Below are 14,073 nucleotides of genomic sequence, written 5' to 3'. Positions count from 1 at the left end.
CAAGGTCATATTTCAAAGATCCTAAAATCAAGGCTATATGTCTAACGTATCTGAATGATATCTGTAATTTCAACAAGCAAATGATATATTTCCTCCTCATAAAATGCAATACATACACGCATAATGACCTGTAAATTATTTCTTAGACAATGTTGAAGGTTAGCGACGAAGTTGCGCCCAGTGTGGTTGTAATAAATGTGTGCATTCTCGTACATCATATTGTCCTAGTTATTTTTCTCTGTCTCTCCTTCTTTCTGTGTGTGTGTGTGCGTGTTTATGTATGTGTGTGTGTGTGCGTGTTTATGTATGTATGTGTGTGTGCGTGTGTTTGTGTGTGCGCTCGCGTGTGTGTGTGTGTTTCTGTCTGTGAGTGTGCGTGTGTGTCAGCGGTGTGTGTGTGTATATATATATATATATGTGTGTGTGTTTGTGTGTGTGTGTGTGTTTGCGCGTCTTTGTGTGAGCACATATGTCTATACAAAGCAGCGTGATATCTTGCTTGTCTGTGGGACTGGAAGCAGTATTGGGTAAGGAAAGGGTCGAAGTCTGCCATCTATAATTGCCTTGTTGACGATGTACGTAAAATTGTGAAGTGTTTTGATAAAGAGCCAGTAGCTGTACTTTGTTCAAACACCGCAACAGGTCGCTTTTGAGTAGTACCAAATATGCTCCAAAGTGCACATGAGAAGAAACTACTATCATAAGGGGCAAGAATACACTCAATTTGTCAGCCTTTGGGATCAAAAGTTGAACGATTGGAAGCCAACATCAAACAGGTATACAAACTGGCAATAGAATAGTATACACATTCAAGGCATATGTTGTGAATACGCTGCTGCTGTTGTGTCGCGTACCTACGAATACCGGGTATTTAGATAGATCTAGATACAGAACTGTGCGTCATATCATAAGATTGTAAAAAGACTAATTTTGCCCCTAGTGAAAGAAAAAAACTTCACGTAGCTTTCGCCCTTAGTTGCATTTACGATAAAAATAGTAACCATAACAAACCATACTTATTCAGTAGCAAATTGAAGCTACTGCTGCATACTAGTAACGATTCATTTTCAAAGTAACCAGTACTGTAAAAAGCTGCAAGGGGTCTTTCGTTCCAGACTTTTGCTTGCCCTTAACGTAAAGTTCCCTCCACAACATCTACATCCACAACATTTACGATGAAAATACCATCACTGATAACATGCCATACTTATTAAGTAGCAAATCGAAGCTATTGCTGGATACTAGTAACCATACATTCTCAAAGTTATCAGCACTGTAAAATGCCGCATCGTTCCAAACTTTTGCCAGCCCTTAAGGTAAAGATTCATCAACGACTTCTCGAGGCGTGGCACGCAATTCAAAGACAGATACACGCATTGGTAATCATTACATTCTTAGGGAAGATAACAAATGAAGGAACTTTATTGCTTGACAAACGTACAAGCAATGAGCTTGGCACAAGGTACAAATGTCTGGAAACAGCTATGGATCTCTTGAAAACTTGGACTAAAGCCAACATATTCCAATCCATCACAGGTCTGTTGGAGGACCCTTGGAGGTAAACTTGGCACTCCTCTCATACAGCCGTCCAGAAAAGATCAATCATCACCGAGCTAACTATCAGGCCATGAGGTATTCTCTGTTTTGGGTTTGAGTCATTGAACTATCAATCACTCACTACTGGCACAAAAAGCCATGTTGTTCCGGGTCAAAGGTTGACCACAGTCACGTGATATCAAGTTTCTACCCCATGGCATCATTCGATCCCACCAATATACAGCATCTTCACTCGAGCTTACGAATTCCTGCCCGCCAAATTGTCGGAGTGACTCACGGAGGGATTCAATGGTGATGGAAACCAGCCCGTTGGAAGGATTAAAAAGCGTGGTCACAGGCGGCATGAGGCGGAAATAAACATCTGCACAAATCCTCAGAAGTTTATAACCATTTATGGGCATCAGTTGAAACGGAAGTATTGTGTGTGTGTTGCGAATGAGTTTGATACATGTAGCAGTATCCAATGTTATATTTAGAATATGTTTCTCTCTGCCGCATGCTTCTTGATAATTACATTTATAATGTTACAAGTATCCCCTTTCTCTGCACGTACACTAGTAGTTTGGCTCTTTCGATATTCATATATATTCTCCCAGTTTACATCGTATCAAGACAACAGGTGTATAAGATGTAGTATAAAGATCGGAGACCTGTCACAATAGTATCAATACTGATCATGGGACGCGGTGGAAAGAAAGACTCTAGACTTTTTGCTTTCTTTTGTACCATACCTATGAAATGCACACCCTTGAATCGGCACATTTTAAGTTTATATAACGATATCAACGGTTGTTTTGACTATGAAAGAGTAGCAAAAAGTAGCAAACACTTTTATTGACAACAGCTATACCGCAGTGTTCCATTTGTTTCCCGAATGTGTTAACTGGTGAAACGTTCTCTTCGCAAGCGGTTTGTCATTGATAATACAGTAAACTCATCATCAGGTAAACGGCCAGTCATTGCGTTCCGCTGTGTGGTAGCGATATCCGGCCATTGAACCCTACATACATAACATCCCTACGCCCGATTGAAACACTAGAAACTGAAAAGCGACGCATGCCTCTCTGATGAACTAATTCTAAAACCTTTTTTTCCGTCTCCCTTTCCTTGGCGCGTGCCTCTATTGTGAAGCTATGTAAACGAATACACGGCCGACTAAATGAAATACAAGTCTCGTACATGCCATCCACACAAACAACTGCTGAAGGTAATTGTTACCTGTTGTTGTAAGGTGTTAAAGACTCCACCCCAGATGTAAGGAAGACGACCTCACCTGGGGAAGCATACCTGGGTTGCACATACCAAGTCGGTATTCTGTCGGTACGAATGATAGAGCACATGCCAAAACATTGTATTGACTGTTTATTTCTTCGAACAATGATACAGCATTTTCTTCTATCTTTTGGAACTTAAATCTATTCAAGCGATGTCTCATTGAAAGTGTGATATGTTTCTGCTGTAAACACACAGTCAAATCTTACTGTATTACCAACTGTAGTACAGCAAAGCAGTACTTAATTGTGCGTTAATACCTTTCCATTGCGAGGCTCCTGTTAAGTGGTCATTGAGCGACCTTTGAGCATGAAGACGTTCGTAGTTCGTCGAATATCATTCGTAAAGAAGTGAATTTTGTGGGTTTTGCTATCATTCAAAGCACAATTTTGCATCACGTATCAAATTCAGTTTATAAAGTTACATACAAGTCATACATATCCCATTTTGGTCGCCTTACGACGATTTTGGCTATAACTGCTGAAACACACTTCATTCCTTATCCGGTCGAACAGGGAATGAAAATCATTAGACTCAACTACTAGGTACCATCTTGTATGTAAAAAATTGAAAAAACCAGGGCCACACTCAGGGTAAGTGGAGTAGGCTTAAGTGTTTGAACACTCGATCGAGCTTAGAAGGTTTCATTCGATACGTGTTCCAAGAAACCATAGAAAGGCCATTGCATCGAGTCATCCAATTTCACTGTACATTAGGCCAGTAGACGCCGAGTCTTCTATCTGTAGCTACTGCCAGGCCATTTTGGAGCTTACCTGAGCAGTAAGAGCTATTTTGGCGTAAGCGTATCTATGGCTCATATAAGCAGGTGTATTACGCCGAAGGAAGGTTATACCGGATATACAGATACTCGTGCAGATATGCATTTCACCTGTATCATATATGTTTGTCGTTTTGGATATCATAGGGATAGATATCAAGCAGTGTACCTACGCACGTTGTGAGTAGAAAATTCGCCAGCTGGATTTGTCTAATGTTAACAGAAAATGCTATAAGTTGTACCTTGTACAATTGGCGTGTAAAAGGTTTTCTTAGTAAGCAGTCAGGTATACTTTACGTCGAGTGTCATACTGATAAGTTGATCAGATAGCAGATAGCAGTGCTAGTCAACTAACCGTCCAACCAACCAACCGTCCAACCAACCAACCGTCCAACCAACCAACCAACCAACCAACCAACCAACCAACCAACCAACCAACCAACCAACCAACCAACCAACCAACCAACCAACCAACCAACCAACCAACCAACCAACCAACCCACAAACCAACCAACCCACAAACCAATCCACAAACATTCAAGGCTCTCATATCGTCAAAGCGCCATTTCTCGTCCAAACCCCAGATAATCATTTCTTTCATTTCTGTCACTGTTTAAATCTTTTCCTATCCATGTTATCACTTTGTATCTCTAGACTTAAAAACTCTGTCATGACCCCATGATAACGTAAACTTGGAATTCACCTATGTCCCACTGTCTGAGTCTTCATTTGGAAGATGAAACGACGACTGGAAGCCAGGAAATCTGTTCCGGAGTCTTCCGAAGTGTCAGTTGTCTTCTAAAACCACATGAGTCACGGCGTAACGACAGTGACCTAATCGCATTTTTCCGCCCCGGTTTTCACAGACGGCGGATCAATTTTAGATCTTACCTCACGATTCTCGGGCTTGTATAACGCGCCTGAGTCATCCTCTGCAATTACCAAGTTCAAAATCAAATCTGGGAAGAGACATAATCAATAGAGGGTAGAGGGCTTGGGGTTTATTGGATTAACTCGTTTGTCAGGTTTCCAAGGGTTTGCCTTTCGGGCCAAAACGGATATTTTGCACTTCATTAAGTTGGCAGGGGTCCATGTGCTTAACGGAGTGGAGTGGTTGGAAAATTGATCTTTTCTAGACAAGGCAGACGATTCACGACCGGAAAATATGTCGAAAACGTCGAATATATCGAAATAGCACTTTTTTTACAAAACGTAGAGAATTCAGAGAATGCCACGGATATGACGAATTTTTTCGACAGGGTCACTTCATAAGCGGCTTATATACTGGTTCCCCTCTTTTCACAAGAATGTTAATAAAAACATGATTGTATTGGCGACGATTGTTACTAACAGTATTACTAGAGGTAAACATAAGACAAGCCAAGCCTGGGAAAGAATACACTGGATATTTAGTCCTGTGATTTAATAGTAGCATTTTTTAATGGATTTCTAGTTTTTCGCGAGCATCAGTTTTGGGGTCTCCAGAGGATATCATCCATAAGATTAAGTAAGTGTAGCCTGAACAGATAACCCTAAAATAAGAATCAACCTTACGAAGTGCGTGTTATATTCAATGTTCTTTCATCGATAGACTTAGCCCAAGTAGAATCACTCAAGATACACGTAGCCCTTCATTTGTAAAACAAGACCCGCGAATGACAAGTACGTGCCACTCTTCACGTAATTGTTTTTGCTAGATCGCGTATCTGATGTCTAATCATCTGTACAGTAAGACCAATGACGTACAAAGAGCGGCCCGTGTTTAAGAACCGTTCAGTGGGTTACGCTGGGGTTAGGCTTAGCCTCCCGCAGTCAGACTGTCGCTGCTTAGAAAAACATAGCAGATAATTTTGCAGCGGAGGATTAACGGAATCAGTCAGCCGGCCACAACATTTTGATTTGGCGATAGGGTTTCACAACAGCGTGACACATCAGGGATGGAATGGTCCGGAACTTTCTCGTGCGGTTACCGCTGGGGAATCTGCTCAAGATCTGGGAAGATTCTGGATAAGTGCGAACTTCTTAACCCTACAAGACCCCAAGGAAGCGCAGGTGACCCATCTTTCCGCCTTTTCCTGCCTGGGATGAGGGCTTCCGTAACTTCTTAGTAACCAAGTACTGGGGAGTAAGGCGATCTTTCAACACTCTTAAAGGTACAACACCGACGACAGATAATCATCAGATGGACGTTTCAACTCAATATCCCAAGTACAGAGAAACATAGAACAGATGCACTTCAACGATTATGTCTGAAATGATTTTACGATCCATGGAGAGCCCTAAAAGCTAATATTGATTGTATTCAATTCAACAAAGTAGTGCCATAAGAGCTATCTATTTGAATAATAGTTCTATTGATGTGTGTATTACGGCAATATGTGCCTTTTTTCTCGACTGATGATAAAAGTTGATTGCATAATGAATACTCAAGTAGTCTTTCGGTACTCATAAGATATTATGGAAACTTTTTTTCCGTGATGAGACTGTTTCAAGAAAATAAATGCGAAAACAGAAAATGATGAAATACACGCGCAAACTCGCATACAAACACGCACGTGCACACATACACACACATACACACAGAAAGTCACACACACACACACGCACACACACACACATAGATAAACACACATTCGCACAGAGAGAGAGAGAGAGAGAAAGAAATGGGGAACACACACGCACATACACACACATGCGCGCACACGCATACTAGTATACTGTTTGCCTTACATATACATCTACTACCTTCTTAGTCTTACATGTAATGACAGAGATATCGGGATGACATCCCATTGTTTATCATTAGGACAGATCCAGGGATTAGTGAGCAGTCTCCGTACAGTAAACTGAAGTGACAAACACACGCGCGCGCGCGCACACACACACACGGGCGCGCAAGCATGCATGCACAAGCATATACTGTATACCTTGTATATACATCTACTACCTACAGACAGAGATATCGGAATGACATCCTATTGTTTATCATTAGGACAGATCCGGGGATTTGTGAGCAGTCTCCTTACAATAACGGACACACACACACACACACACACACACACACACACACACACATTGTATAACTTGTATATACTTGCACAATGTATTACCTACAGACAGAGATATCGGGATGACATCCCATTGTTTATCATTAGGACAGATCCGGGGATTTGTGCGCAGTCTCCGTACAGTAAACTGAAGTCACACACACACACACACGCGCGCGCGCGCAAGCATGCACGCACACACTGTATAACTTATATATACATGTACTACCTACAGACAGAGATATCGGGATGACATCCCATTGTTTATCATTAGGACAGATCCGGGGATTTGTGCGCAGTCTCCGTACAGTAAACCGAAGTGACAGAAGCTGGAGGACAGGATTACACGACGTGCACGGAGCCGGAAGTCGGCCTGGCGGGGGAGAGACGGAGATTCCTCCCGGGCTACACTAGCAAATACCTGGCAGAAACGTAGACGTCGGCGTCTTTGAAACACAAAACATTCAATCTGGCTAATGGCACTTCCTACTGAACAGTTCGCGGGAGGATTTCCTCAGGACGATTTGATCTCGTATCAGCCTGGGGTGAAATGACGGACTAACTTCTGTGTAATCATTCTCTCAATGTCATATTCTTCATTTGTCTATGATCGATAAATGTGCGTTTATATGAACGTTTATATCTATGAATATATTACTATTTATTCATAGATAGATCAACATCACTCAAACTACGTACCGCATTTTAGTAAAGTATTTGGTAAAGCAGTATGATACTACAACGTGCAATATTGAAACCTTGTACATAATATAATACTAATATGTATTGGACACAGGGTTGTGGTAGGTTTTAGTAAACGATGACATCAAGCCGAATATCCTTTAAAGTCTTCACTGTAAAAGGCTGTACACTGAATGCGAGATGTACATCGTTTGTTAACTTGTACTTTTAATGCTTCACGTTGTGTTTCCTGCCTAAACCAAATCAAACAACCAAGTTGATATTGTACGGCACATGCCGCGCAAAGAAAAGATATTTTATCAAAAACAAAATCAATGTAGCCTATAGCTATCATCGTGCGTGATAACTTACAAGTCGATATTTTAAGAATCTCACTTACTTACTTACTATAAGTTAATGTTCGGCCTTACATCACTTTTTCCGTGTTCTAATTTCTAGTTCACAAAAAAACACGTTTTCTCTCAAGCACGTTGTCCTGATAGAAGGTTAGCTGAGCTCGGAACATACAAATTCCCTGAACGTTAAGAAATAACACCGAAATAACAAATAAGCATTAGACCATTGCATCGCCTCAGGTATACAGAAAACCTTTGCAGAGATTCCAAAAGGTCGGACTTGAGTCTAGTTGAGACACGCCCCTGCACAGGTAAGAAGACGGCGCGGCTTTGAACCCCCAGGTGAGGTATTAGGACCGTTTGATGTAGTAAAAGCCGGAGACTCAAATATCCCCCATCCCGCTCGCCACCTGATACCACCGCGTAAGTCGAGTTTTGTCCGCTGAAAGCCAACCCGTTAGTGTATCCATTCGGGCATTTTCGGCGGACAAAAAAGGGCACGAGCCGGACGGGAGGTTACAAAGGGTCGGCCAAAGCCGCGACTTACGCCGCTCAATTACTGAGCCCCCTTCCGTAAGCTCCGCCTTTGATTTACGCCACTAGGATGAGTCCGTTGGAAAGTGGACGTAATGCCATAAGTATATATTCTATCCGTCTGCGAAGCGCGTTTATATTACGGTACCCTGGTATTAACCATGTTGTAGCAACCGCAGCGCAGGAGGTACGGATCGGGATTTGGAGGCAACGCAGATCTATGATCTAAACTCGCTCAGTCAACAAGCAGATCGCACTCTCGGTGTAAGGTCAACGATTTCCAATTAATGTAATACAATTTAAAATATACAAAAGTCTCTTTGGAAAACCTTTTGCGTCGATACCGTATTAAGTAACACTCGGGTTACCGGGAGAGGCTTTGGAAGTGTTTGTTTACATTCTTTCAAATTTGCACCCGGGGTTCAGGTGATGGCTAACCGACAATTAATTAGCCTGTTACGGTCCGGACAAATGTGCTAACCTTGCCCCCGTGTTTTGACACACTATCCGCCACCTCCGCTATTGGCTACATTCCGGGCTTTAGTTCTAACGTAACCCGATGACAGGTTCTGTGTCCTAACCAGGGTGAATGGTGCGACATACATGATGGACAAAGATGTTCCAAAGGTTCAGATACATGGTTACCGCGTTGGACAACTTGGATAGAGTGTATAAAACTATTTAAGAACAATCTCTACCAAAGACTATTTGCTGTGGGTTGGTATAAAACACGGCCCAATAGAAGGGATCATATGTAAGAGTAATTAGCCAGCTATAGAGTTACAGGTTGACAACCTAGGAATCTAAAGCCTGTTAAATCATCTGGAATATCTTTTCCCCAATTTAGCCAATTATCACTATTGTTCATAGCAGTCCAGCGACTCATGTAGATACAAAATGTATATTGGAAGATTTTAAGAACAATTTAGTCGGTATGTGTCCAGTGTTCCTTCACGAAGCGAATGGGCCATATGAACGAACATCATTAGCAGGTGCATATGCCGCAAGGGATTAGTTCGGAAATGAATAAAGATGGAGAGAGTTAGGAGAGAGTTTAATGAAGATCTAGAGAGTTAGGAGAGAGTTTAATGAAGATCTAGCAGAAACCATGCCAGCGTGGGAACAGGGCTAGAACGCCAGTCACACCCTTGAGAGGTAAAACTGACGCAAAATGTCAACGCAAAATCCTACCAAAATATTGTAAAACTACATCGATTATTTCCAGTTGTAGCTCAGGCAATTAGTTGCAATACAGGCTGTTTCTATTCACAGCAGGAATCTCTCAATTGTGCAGTTTTTCATCGTCTACATTTAAAACCTTGAATTTCTTTTTGTACCTCAGGTGTACTTGCGATGATATCAATCCAAGATGCTGTTTTTCATGAGACAACCTTGCCGCCTATAGATTGTGAAGTTTTGTGTTTTGCGAAATTTTGATGCAGGTAACCGTTACTCTTTTATCATTCTGTTCTATATATATTTTCTTGTCTCTAAAACATCATCATAATGTTATAGTGTAGACGACAACACATATTCATAAAACTTAAGCTTATAACATCCAACCTTAGGTCACAGAGAAAGGACAGAACTCAAATTCATAAGACATTGTATACGCATGAGTTCATTCACATGTAGCAAGATAAATATTTCGGCATGATTGTGGCCCGATTCCCTGCCCTGTATGGCAACACTAGTAACGTATGTGTATTTTGACAGAGACGTGCGTGAGACCTGATTTTGGGATGTCTAAATCGCGGACTTGGGTCTGACTCGAGGGTCAATAACCTACACCGCCCATAGAAACTTTTTTGGGGGACCCACTCACTAGTCTCGAGCTCCAAGCAGACGTATCAGCTGGATGAAAAAGGGAAGGATTTGGTCAAATAAGTTGCTATGGGATTTCAGTCAGTCTTTTGCAGTTAATCCAGCAATCACTCATAGGCCTATTAACCCTTACTAGGCTTTTATTCCTAACTTGGCCAAAGTCCCCTATTACGTACTATTCCACCAGGCCGGAGTCTGGTAGAGACTACCAATTCCCATCGCCATCTCTTGTGTTCATTTCACAAATGTACGTTCATAACAAATAAGGTATGATTCTATTGGGTAATGAAAGAGCTTTCCAGTGATATAAAACTGAGGAAAGTGAAAAAGTATCAAAGAATGCATGGTCGACCAAAATTGACTTTCCATGCTTATCTATACGTTTACATATACTTTAAATATGCAATTTAAGTTAGCATACATCCGTAATTTTGATAGATGCATGGTTTTGACATGCATTGCATCATTAAATACAGTAGTTCATCCAGTTCTTTCTTATGATCCAATTATATTTTATGATCCAGAGCGAGCACTTTAATCCAATGTTAAAGTTTGATTAGTAATGCGATGTTTCCTAGCAAACTACACAAGTATGAACAACACAAGATTTGTGTTTGTAATAAACTATCAATATAAAAAGATAAGCACAGACAGACAGCGACTATGACACCAGTAGCCCTGAAGTTAACTGGTCGAAAATGCATATGCATCTAATCGATTTTGTAGGGCAATAGTTTATCACGACGATGATTTTATTGATATAAATTCATCCATCTTTTGAATAAAAAAAACTCCACTGGACCATAACGAGACATTACTGTTGCCGATGGTATGCTGCAAAAATTCTACCCTGGCGGGGTATGCGGATCACGTGACTAACTCACTGCGCCACGGCTTGGGAACGAGATCTGTTTTCAACAACATGGCCCCCTGGTTGGTGGCGGGCCGTGTTCTTGGAACGAGATCTAGTCTTCTATCCAACATGGCGGCCTTGGCCGTGACCGTGTTTACGTCGCAGTTTGTTTAGCGGAAACGTATGAAGTGGTGGTGGTGGGGGCTGGAGGTATCAAGTATTTGTATGTTGCGGATTGATAAAAGTTTATATCCGGTCTTTACCCGCACTTTCTGGATCATGAATGTACTCATATGCCTATCTCCTTCTCTTCCTCCCTTTCTCTCTCTCTTTCTCTCTCTTGCAGATTGAGGAAAGGTTATATACGGGCGTTATCCGTACTCTCTGTACAGGTGATGGGCGCATAAGAATATAGAGATAGCCTCTCTCTCTCCTCCTTCCCCTTCTCTCTCTCTGTTTTCTTGCATTTCTTTGCCTCTTCCCCTCTTTATGTACATCTATCTCTTGTTCTTAAATTCGTCAAGTACAACAATGGCTTGGACCATTTTGGAGACTTGACCACTTCCATTAGCTATCACACAAATGATCAGTAAGTAGCTAGTCTTCCTGCTGTACAAAACCAGCATAACTTTACATACAAAGTTGCATAAAAAGTTTTACAAAATGAAGTCAATTTACCAAACGTATTCTTCACATGCTCGCATCAGTTTTGGGATACCCAAACGACATCATCCATACAATCAAACCAGTCTCTCTCTCTCTCTCTTCTCTCTCTCTTTCTATCTTCTCTCTCTCTCTCTCCCCCCTCTCTCTCCCTGCTTGTGTATCTGTTATTCTTAGATTCGTTATGTACATGTACAAGCTTGCCTTGAACCATAATTGACTCACTTCATTATTAGTTATCATACAATAAGCACATGTAGATAGCGTTACAGTTCTCAAACAGCAAAACTTTTACATACAGATCTAGAGTTTCCTATAAAGTTTTCTACATCTAAATTTGTTTTCGCCCAATATTCCTCAAACTCGTTTTGTGATGCCCAACGACGTCATCCATGTAATCAAGTCAGTATAGCCTCCCAGGATGTTTGTCCATCCAACGGAGCCGCTGTCATCGCGCGATTGCGCACACTGGTCAGCGAGATTGATGATGACTGTTTGCAAAGTTGTCAAGGTTAAGGCAATGTTTGCGGTGCGACTAGCCCTGGAGTCGCCATTGCTAGACCTTGTTAGTAAGAGACAACTTTTAGTTGTCTTAAAGTCAAGGCCACACTATCTTGATTGTATGGATGACATCGGCATCTAACACACTCTGGATCGGATACCCCAAAACCGACGCGAGCTCGAAAGGAAAAAAAATGTAAAAAAGAAGGATGGGCAAAAGAATATTGAAAAAGTTTGAAATCCGAAGTGATCGCCAATGTTGAGCAATTCTTCATTCTTGTTATATCAGTGGGTATCTTGCTGTGCTTGAGATGATTCAACACATTCGCTCATTGTTGCGCTGAAAAAGTGCCACTGTGGCAGCTGTTCTTCTGTGAGGTATGAAAGATTTTAGAAAATATAAACAAAACTGTGTCAAAATGATGCATTGGGATTCTATAGATGATGCCATCTATAGATGCAATCTTCTGCGTGTGACAAAGTGCTGAAATCTACGCTATTGCGTATTAAAATTACATCTTAGTAAGAGTAAATCTGTTTTATATGTACACAAATAAAACTGATCATAACACATCATTTGAATTATCCCCATAATAAAATCATGGTTACAAGTATGTAGACTACGCTGTTTCTTAGTGCAATAGATCTTAAATATCAAAGCGTACAATATATTATCGAAATATACTATTATCTATGAATTCGGCAAGCCTAGCAAATGATGTCACTTGTTCTAATCTAGTCCCCTGTTTGGTGTATTTTATTTTCTATTTTTGTCTTTATCTGCTTTGCTTCGTATCTTTGCTCTGACCTCATTCCGTGACCTTTTCGTACTCGAGACGGTAGAACCAACATGGCGGCATGATTACCGAGGGGGTGCGCGGGAAGTGGAACCATGGGTAAATTTGCTCATTCCTGACCTTTGCCCTCTGAGAAGAAAATGTCCACAGGGTTTGCGGAGAGTTTCATAATCCCGTTGCATGTTTTATAATCCTGTTGCATGTTTGTTTCAAACTATAAAGACACACGTTAGTGGCTTGACCTGGACTGTCCTGTCAGCTTGAGGAAAAATGATCTCGTGCGCTTCTGACAACTCAGTCGTTCCATCCCTGACTTTCTGGCTCAACTCGCGACCTCGACGTTGGAAGGCGTGCCCCCGGAGTGATCTTAGAACCCCGTTGACGTAAAATATAGTCTTCACATTGAGCCTCGCGCGGATGTCTACATTCCTTGTCTGGCAGGGAGCCGAGCCGGAGACACAAGGCCAACAACCGAGATCTATGGGAACATTACTGTGACGTCATCAAACCTCTTTGTCGTCGCAGTTCGTTTTCAAGATTATTTCCATTAAGTAGTAGCTTGTTCACCTCCTTTGAATAGTACTGTCTATGGTAGATAGGCGTGATAATATACTTATTTGCATGTGTGATATATGGTAATACTGCCACATTTTAAAATTTGACAGCTTCATGTGGACGGAAACAACGACCGTGAAATTAAAGCTTGCAAATGATTACTTTGGCATGCAAAGGTATGTTCACAGCTTCTATGCCTAAAGATTCCTCTAAAACAGTCATTGCTGCCATGTGATTGTTTGTCTTAATGTGAACGCTACTTTAGCTGGTCAGTATTACAAGACAGTACACCAGATAATAGCGTCACGTCGCTAGCGTGTTGATACTCAGACCGTTAACATTTCCCTCTGCCCGGGCAGACGGGACCCGCCCATTCTTACTTCAGTGCGAGGCGCACAGTTACAGCTCCTGTCTGCGGTTCGTCAACACACGTTATTTTGTCCGCCTCCAACATCAGACGAGCTGCGGCTTGGTCAACAAGGCTGCGTCCCCAAATACCCCGCCTGTCCCACCCCGCTATAAATTAGACGGGCCGAAAACATGTCTGGACGTTTGGCTCTATCCCGAGCCGTCTTCAGCGCCCACATTGTATACTGTTTGAACTCTTGGCCCTTGCTGCGCTCTTCATACGATTCTGTATATATGTTTTCAGATT

The sequence above is a fragment of the Branchiostoma floridae genome, chromosome 16, assembly GCF_000003815.2.
Source record: "Branchiostoma floridae strain S238N-H82 chromosome 16, Bfl_VNyyK, whole genome shotgun sequence".
In the NCBI taxonomy this organism is placed as follows: Eukaryota; Metazoa; Chordata; class Leptocardii; order Amphioxiformes; family Branchiostomatidae; genus Branchiostoma; species Branchiostoma floridae.
The sequence above is the reverse complement of the archived record's forward strand: the minus strand, read 5'-3'. Positions refer to the sequence as shown.